Raw genomic sequence first — 7,930 nt, forward strand, 5'->3', positions numbered from 1 at the left:
TTGGGCCATGCAGCTTCTTGGATTTCAATTTTTCTTATCATATTTATATTTGTGAAATTGATTCTTATATTAAAATTCCACCTGTTCATTATAAAATATTCATTTATAAATTGAATTTAATAAAACGTATATAAAATCAAATTTTTTTTTTTTAAAAATATTGAATTAATGTTGCTTTAAGATGCAAACTTCATATCTTGAGAGGTCGATTAAAGCAGTAGTAACCATTTGTCTAGAGAGAATGAGAGATGCCTGCAAAACACCGTAAAAATCGCCATAAGATTCATTCAAAGAGAGTTGGGTATGATCTCTCAAGTCTCTAAATTTAGATTTCCTTTTTCTGGTGTGGCAACTTGTATTGCAACGACCAAATAATAACAGGCCTGCAAAAGCTTTTGAAAACTCTTCCCCAAGTAGAGGCTTTTGGAGACCTTTGCAATACCTACAATCCTGGAAGCAACTACAATTCTATGCCGATTAAATAGCTGGACCATATATAAGCTCATCCCATTTGCAAGAGATTGGATATATATGATGTTTTTCATCTTAATGCAACATAATTTCAATGTCTTTTTTAACAAATTTTATATATTTTTTATTCAACTTTATTTTTCAAATTATTTTATTGTTGAAGAATAATTTTTATTTAAAATTTTGAAAATTTTATGATAAAAGTGGTCACATGCAAGATGTGACGAGTCATCACTCAAGTGGAAAAAATTTAACATTGTGGTCAATTTCACGAATATGAAAATCTCATGAAATTAAAAGAAAATTTGAAATCTCAAGAGACTAGCTTTGAGAGAAATAGAATTGGGAAAAACTGAAAAATTGAATTGTATTAATTTAGTTTATGCCTTTATATACACCATTAGGTTCCACTAAGAACAAATAACAGAGGGTGTAAAGTCTAATAATAGAATAACAACCTTTCTCACGTGTGACTTACTTTCCTATTAACATGTCAACACTAATAACAAAAAATAAAACCAAAAACTACAGGTCGTATTTCACTATGATAAAAACATAGTTACTAAACTACAAGAACTTCAGATATTTCTTCTTGAACCTCTGCTATAAATGTTGAATATTGCTTCTTTTGCTCTCCATGCTTACATAAACTGCCTTGATCTTGATACTAGCTAGTTTGCAACTAACCTAAACCCCAAGGATATTTTTGCATTTTGCCCTTTTTTAAAAGTATATGTAGATAAAATTAAAAGTTTGGCCTAAAGAAAATAAAGTTAGTTGGAACTCTAAAAAGGCATTAGTTGATGGATGCTACAAAAAGTTTACACTAAATATAATAACACAAAAGCTATGCATGTAAAACTTACCTCTCAAGTATCAATCACTCCAAGACTTTTTGAAGATTTGTCTTAATCTTTATGGTTTCAAACACCAATCCAACCACACAAATGATAATATTTGTGTTTTGGAACAAGAAACCTCTCAAGGATGATCAATGAAAAAGGTAAGAATGCAAAATAAAACTTGAAAGCTCGTAAATGTGTTGAAAACACAAGAGCAATTTAGACCCCCCCCAATAAAAGTTACGGTTCGATAGATTTTACACTAACTTAATACAAAGTGCGGAAAAGTGTAAATGCGAGCGGATGAACAAATAAGCTACTCTAATCCATAAACTAAGCAACACAGCAGTATAATGGAATATAAAAGAGTAGGGAAGAAAGTTGCAAACACAGAAAACACCAAGACGTGTTTTCAAAGAGGAAATTGAAGAACTCGGCGAAAAACCTCTCCGTCGCCCTCTAAGCGGAAATCGATCCACTAGACAATCAGTTGGGATACATGGGTTTGCAAGAGACCCTCCAAGTCTAATCTACCCGATGCACCTAAGCCCTTCAAGCTCCTACTCCAACAAGGCTTCTCGGAACCGTGTCTTGTCTAGCTCTCCGGATCTCGCAACAAGCTCCATGTTGCAACGCCATTCCAGGCTTCTTTCAATGCTTCCCAGCAGCACCAAAACGTCACTCAACACACTCAAAGGGTGAGGTAAGTGTTTGGGCTATCAATCTCTCAATGGTATGGAAATGGAGAGGGAAGAGTTGAGGAAATACCACAAACAAGTGTATAGAGAAAGGTGGGGATGACAATCTCTAATTCCCAATGTGTTTGGCTAGGGTTTTCTCTCTGAAGTTCTGCTAAACATTTGTGGGTAATGAGGGTATATATAGGATTGGTGCAAAATGTGTGAGTCAGTCAGTACAGGCTAGCAGAACAGATTGTCTCACGGGTGTCTCGCGGGAAGGCCTTACCCGCGAGATGCTCATGAGACATAGCTGTCTCCACCTGGCCTGACTCTTTGCATTCCAGCATGTGCATGGCACATGTTTCACTTCGCGGGAAGCTAAGTCGCGACATACTCGCGAGAATCCTTCAGCCTCCAAATGTTTAAGTCTTCATGCACTCTCTCTATCACACAACCCTTACAACAAATCCCACAATAAATACAGGGTATAAACGATTGAAAATAATTACAATCAAATTTGGCACGGAATAAAAGCCAACAAAATACGTAGTTGTAAATAACAACTTTACAATCTCCCCCTTTGGCTATTCCGTGACAAAACCCTAAAACAGACTCTAGACTTAAACGTGAGTTTGGGAACAAAGGTAAAACTCACTCACACCTAATTCTAGATTCTGATAAGCTCTTGAAACATGTGAACAAGTATCTCCTAAAACACAACAACACAATAACATCATTGTATGCAAAAAAAACTTGAAAAACATATGGAGCAATAATAGCATGATCAAGCAAAAAGAACTAGAAACACAAGATCATGGCAAGGTCAAACAGGCAATCACTATACAAAAGCGATCACTATGCTCATTCTCACAAAGAATGAACATCCGGATATAGAAGATGATAAGCTCATATGTAGAGTATCATTTGCAAATCCAACACTCAACCAATGTGAAATACACAAAGTATTTGCATCTAGGAACAATCCTACCATGGCACAAGAGTGTTGTATCAAAGTAAAATGTATGACATTAAACTTCAAGTACACAAGCATAAAGGCTACATACGCAAGGAACTGCATATGCATGGCACAAACCATAAAAGCCTACAAACATGCAATTAAACAAACCCTAAAAGCTTACAAAAGTAACATGGGCACAAGCTAGACATGCTACAAAGCATAGACAAAATCATAAAAGAACTACTAAAATTATAGTGAAATAAAAACAGAGTATCAAAAACTTTAAACCAAAAGCCGTAAACCAGTTATAAAGACTAAAAGAAACTGAATAAAACCGTCTGAAGAACCAATAACCAATGTTACTAAGTTTCCAAACTATGCTCCCCTTAACGCTGTGCAAGCTCTTCTCCAGCTCCCCCTCAAAATTTTCTCCCCCTTTTTGACCGAAATGGCCAAAGGGCTAGAACTGCTCTAACTCTGAATCCGAACCTTGCTCCATAGATAAGTCTTGTATTTGTGAAGAAAGCGCGGTGATCTGTCCTTGAAGATATGCAAACTGGTCCGCGGTGTGCTGTACATGAGAGTCCAGGACTATAGACATTTGATCCATTTTAGCTAGCAATAGATCAAGTTTGCTCAAGCCTTGTGGTGGAGCAGAAGATGATGGCTGTGCAGTTGGCTCTGGAGTCGAGGTGAACCTATCAATCTCCTCCTCTGTATCTCCACCCTCATCTTGCTCAACACGAGGCTGTGGGATGGTATGCACACTAGTCTTGGAGCCCTTGATGTGTGCAGTGCTCCTAGTCAGTGTATAACCACCAATGGGGTAGTCCCTCTGAACAACTGTGAGGCCACTGGGTAGCTTGAGCTTGGCCATTGGCAATCAATCCCATGATCAAGGAGGGGAATGGCATCACAGTCCGTGAATTCTGCTTTGTGATTCACTTCTTCAGGACATGCATGATGTGGCCACAAATGTCAATCTCCTTATGAGTAAAGAGATCATACAAGAATCTTGTTCTCGGAGCAGATAGAGTGGTGAGATTGGTGACCGGATACAGATTGTGAATCATCACATAGCTTAGTGTCCTCATTTCCGGAGAGAATTTGATGGTGTTCATGGATGATTTCTTCGGTTCACCACCAAGGGCTATAATCATCTCAGCAGTAGAGCCCAATCTGTCCTTATATGCAACTGTGATTGGCTGAGATGGAGGATGAGTTTCCAAAAAGTCTTGGATGATCTCTGTTGTAATCACAAACTCTTTGCGTCTTACCCAGCACTCAATACAGTCTCCGTTGACAGTGGCATTTGAGAAGAACTCCCTGATAATCTCTGAATAAACCACCCTAGTCGGGTTTAGCAGCTTGGTCCAAGTTCTATCTTTGAACACTTCAGGGATGAAAGTGTCCTCAAGAGTCTCTAGTTGAACTACTCTCTCCATGATGATCGTCCTGTCCTTATAGCAGTCATTATACTTCATATCTGCTTCCGCGGACTTGAAGTGATCAAAATCAGTGCGTGCACGCTTTGAAGATAGTTTCTTCTTAGCTGCATGCTTGGTGGGAGACATCTACACAATTTCACAAAGTAGGAAGAGAACAAATGCACAATACCAAAATAGAGCACACAAACAAAAACTTGATTAAATTCAAGTTAATCCCAAAGCACATGAAAGCTAACCTAAAGAAGATCATAACCAACTCAAGGAACAAGCAACAACATATAAAGCATGGAAAAAATAGGCACAGTGCATGAAAGAAGTAACTGTGCATGTGAGTGCATCTGTGTGCATATGCTGGTGCATGTGTGTGCAGTATGAGATGCATGGAGGTGTGCCTAGAGGGTGCCTAGGTGTGTGCCTAGTGAGTGCATCATGAGCAAAGTGTAGGAAACCCATGAACATAGACCAAATCAAGTAAAGTAAGGTTAAACATATGGAAAATAACAAATTGGAACTCATATGAAATAAAATAGGCACAAAAATGTCACTCGAACATTTTATCAAATACCTCATGTGCATAAACACATTCTAAGTAAGAGCAATGCATGATCATGGCAAAAACTAGCCTAAATACATGTGAAAATGCCACAAGGGCCAACACAGATACACAAATATCAAATGGGACACAACCCAATTAAAAGATTTGACAAAACTATACCTAATTTTGAAAACCAACCCAAATTTTCGAAAATCCCCAAATATCAAAACCCTAACAAAAAATCTGCATAATCTAAGCAAAAACTTAAAATGAATTGTTTATGAAACATACGTTGTAGAGGAAAATGCAGAAAAATTGCTTGGATTGAAGGGGATTGAATGGAATAGTGATTTGGGTTGAAAAGAGTTAGAAGGAGTTTGAGCGAGGGAAAAGGTTTTGATTTGAAAAAACTGTCACATCAGCAATATGAAACTTAAAACACGCGTTTTTTTGCGGGTTAGAGAGTAGCGACACAGTCGCGAGTCAACCGCGAAATTGGCCACTGAAGCACAAAAGCTTTCGCGAGAAGCTTTAAGTCGCGAAAGAGTCGCGAGACAGTCGCGAGAGTTTCTGTCTGAATTTTGAAAAAATCCAATTTTTGGCCAAGCAGCATTTCGTGAGAAGCTGTTGGTCGTGAGACAGTCGCGATACAGTCGTGAAAGTTTTTGTGTGACAAGATGAACACATATTTCCCTCAAGCCCTTTTCGTGGGAAGCTCTAAGTCGCGAGCTTCTCGCGAAACAACCCCTGAACCAGTTTTTGAAGTAAAACACAGAAATGCATTTTGAACAAAAACAAAAAAGACGAAAATATAAAACCACTTCCAAAAACAAATAAAACACTCAAAAATCTTTTTGGGTTTGATCAACCAGTTCTTGAGCATACACATCACATTTGAACATGTACAATCACACAAATGAGATAAGCATTGATTAAATCAAAGTCTTGTGTGTTGTGTGTGAATGTCAATTGAGGAATAGTCTATAGACCAGAGCGAAACTTCAATAATCAATTCAATCGAGTCATACACAACTGATACAAAATCAAGTGGACAATCTCCATTACAAAAATGAGTATATATGACCTCCCACACATTGAATACAACTCTTAGAAGCTTTTCATTTGGTTTCTGCATAAGGCATAACAATTGGTCCAATTTATTTTGTTTGGACAAGAACATCCCATTTTGAGATTGATGCTTGAAATTTATGATATTTCAACATTAATGATTAGCCTTTGGCTTTTTGAGCACCATAAAAAATTAAGAAGAGTCGTTTTCCCTTTTTCTTAGTCGAATACTAGTGTGTGTGACAGGTTTTTGCAGCTCAATTCTCTTTTCATTTGGAGATTTACATTTGGTGAGCTCTTTTTGCAAAACATAAAAATAAAGTGGGAAGAGATATAGATACAAGTCTATGCAAGTATCAAGACCAACAAGACTATTGACTAATTATTCATGACAATCTTGAAGATCTATTTACAACAGTTACACATAGTGTTCAAGATTTCTTTCACAAAGAACTAAGTGCATATAAGACAAGCCACGATCGTAAATGCACTACACCATAAGTACGAAGGTACTAGGCCAAACTCGCATGTGACATACACAAAACAAGTGATCAAACTTTTGAGATTTTTTAATTTTTATGGGTTTTTGAATTTTTTGAACACACCCAAAGCAGAATGAGACAAGTAAGATCAACAAAAACAGCTGGTACAAACCAATCGGATAAAAGAACAACAGCAAAAAGAGAGCAATGCATGAAATGATGTAACAGCAAAAGTCCCTAAACATTGAAAGAATTTATGCATGGACATGTTATAATGCTTATGCATGAGTACCCCTCTTCACCCACACATCACGTGCGTTTGAGGTGATATCCTTGACGGATTGGGTACGAGAGTTTGGACTTTCAAACCTTCTGGTGAAACTCTCCAAGCAAGTGGTGAAAGCACCGATCATTTTCATCACATCCGTCATGCTGGGATCACGACTTTGACTTTTTGGTTGCTCGCCACCCCAAGATCTCATGTCATTTCTCCTTCCTCGTGACCGAGGTGCGCTTGCATTGTTGTCTGATCTCAGCTTTTGACAATTAGGTCAGGTATGTCCTTGCAATCCGGAATAATGACACACATAATCTATTCTGGGACTCCGTTGTGATCTTGGGAGAGATATTCCTCTAGTTTCATGTCTAGCCATAGACTGATTTCGGGGTTTATTCACCATTCGTTGCTCAGCCACATTCTTCCTTTTTACATCCTCATCTTTTTCAAGAATGGGTTTTTCAACAACCGTCTCGTTTGCCTTCACAAACTTTACTCCTTTGGTGACTTTGGCTGATAAGCAGCTTCCTCCGGTGTATCTCAACCTGGACTTGTCTGAAGAAGGTTTTTGAAATGATATAACATCTTCTAACTTCTGAAAGGAGACTCTTTCTATCTTAGCATGAACTTGCACAACCTTTTGCTCAAGAAATCTCACCTTCGTATATGCTTCAGACAGCTCACCATTTAGTGTCTTAATCTCACACTTAGCCTCTTTACATCTAATCAAGAGACTTCTGTAATCTTCCTCAGCTTTCTTCATTTTCCTTACAGCTGCCTTGGCTACTCTGGAATACTCTCCCGACTTCTCAAGTAGTAAGGTGTAATTTTCTTGAAGATTAGCTGTATTCTCTTCCTTTTCAGTATCTGATTCTTCCACAATCCCAATAGACTCTGAATCAGAATGCTCACCAAGCTCCTTCACAAGTGCACCCAAATCATCCGATGACTCCACATGAGCAATGGTCATGAAGGCGGAGTAGTTTCCCTCTCCGTCATAGCTCTCTTCCAAGTCAGAATCAGAAGTTTCTGAATCACTGAGCGTCGTGGCATAAGCCTTGCCTTTTCCTCTCAAAAAATTTGGACACTCCTTTAGATGTCCATGGCCATTGCACTCATAGCAAACAATGTCTGAAGAAGGTTGAGAATCCTTCCCTTCTTTCCTCGTA

This window comes from Quercus suber, unplaced genomic scaffold (genome assembly GCF_002906115.3).
Source record: "Quercus suber isolate HL8 unplaced genomic scaffold, Cork oak 2.0 scaffold_194, whole genome shotgun sequence".
NCBI lineage: Eukaryota > Viridiplantae > Streptophyta > Magnoliopsida > Fagales > Fagaceae > Quercus > Quercus suber.